Consider the following 1,394-nt stretch of genomic DNA (forward strand, 5'->3'; position numbering starts at 1 on the left):
ATGGGAGGCCCTTTCCTACTAGTTGGGGCTGTGCCTTGTACACTGGCTAGAAGCGGAAAGCACTCCCTGGACCCACTGATCAACCTACCCTAGTCGAAAACAGAACCTATAGAAAAGAACAAGTACAAGACAGTATCGTTATTCGTTTTCTCAAGATGTCCCCAAATGTCCTTGTGCGATCACAAACTCAGCGATTGGATCAAGACATTCCTGGGTGCCAGGGACGTGGACTGAGGCACAGCATCAGAACAAGGAGACTAAGCTTGATTCTATTCTGAGCAACATGAACTGGAATTTCTGCCACAGTGGTCACAGCTGCCATCTCCAAAGTTGTGACCGACCCCTTCCACAGTAAAAGATTCCTCTGGTGAGTATGACTGAGAACGCTTCTTCACCCAGTGCCAGTTCAGCTCAGATGGATTGGTGTGTACTCCAGCATTCTCCTCTGGATGATTTTCAGCTTAGGTCTCTTCATCCTATCTATCTCCTCCTCTTCCTCGTTCTCCTGATCGCTCTCACACGTGGACCACAACACTGGGGGTGGTGTCAGTCGCTGCATGCAGTTCGTACTTCTCTCCTGGCCCAAGTTTGGAGATTGCATATAAAAGATCATAATTTATGACTGGAGTAGCATCTTCCACTTGTTTCCAACCAATCCGCTGAGAGGCAGGCAGCAAGATCAGGAACTGTTTGGATTGCGTGGAGCCAGGTGTGAGCTTCCTATGTGTAAAGTCTGAGCAAAATATAACTTCATTTCCTTCCCAAGAAACTCAGTCTTGTGCAGCTGCAGTCTGGCATCGGCTGCAGATAAGGGGTTGCTGAAGCTTATTCAGACACGTTTGAAGCTCTTAAAATACTGAAAGGTGATATCCTTGTCATACGTCCTAAAGAGAGATTTAAATTTGGCCCGGCACAGGCAGTCCAGGAAAACGCGCGGGTCCAGGTGGCAGGCAATGGTGGCACTGAGCAGGTCCTGCAGGTCCACCTCCTCCATCTCGCAGTCATGAAGCTCCATTCGCCGCCGCCCTCGTCTGCCACGGGCTGCCCGGAGAATGGCGCTAAGGACTGCAGCATCACCCCTGGCGGCGCCGGCGACTCAGCCTCAGCCACTGCCCCCAGCCAGCCGGCCACGCCGTCCTCCATCCCCGCGCTCCCGCCCGGCGCGCGGGGCTCGAAGTCAAGCGCTCTCCCTTCCAGGCCGCTGCCGCAGGCTCCGGTTAACCCGCTCCGGGTCACGCGGCTGTCGACGGCGGGCTCTCACCATGGTTCCTGGAGACCCCGACTGTGAGGGTGGCCTGAACTTCACTTTTGGAAAAAAATCAAAATCTTAATATGAAGGATTTTTTTTCAATAACACAGGAGGTAAATATTACAATGCTATACAGCAGAATCCA

General features: G+C 52.3%; 1 pseudogene; it reads right to left on the reverse strand.

Moving 5' to 3' along the window:
• Positions 1 to 406: 406 nt before the first annotated feature.
• On the reverse strand, positions 407 to 1,143 carry LOC124985287 (calcipressin-1-like; annotated as a pseudogene).
• Between the last annotated feature and the right edge of the window lie 251 nt (positions 1,144 to 1,394).

Source organism: Sciurus carolinensis, chromosome 5 (genome assembly GCF_902686445.1).
Source record: "Sciurus carolinensis chromosome 5, mSciCar1.2, whole genome shotgun sequence".
In the NCBI taxonomy this organism is placed as follows: Eukaryota; Metazoa; Chordata; class Mammalia; order Rodentia; family Sciuridae; genus Sciurus; species Sciurus carolinensis.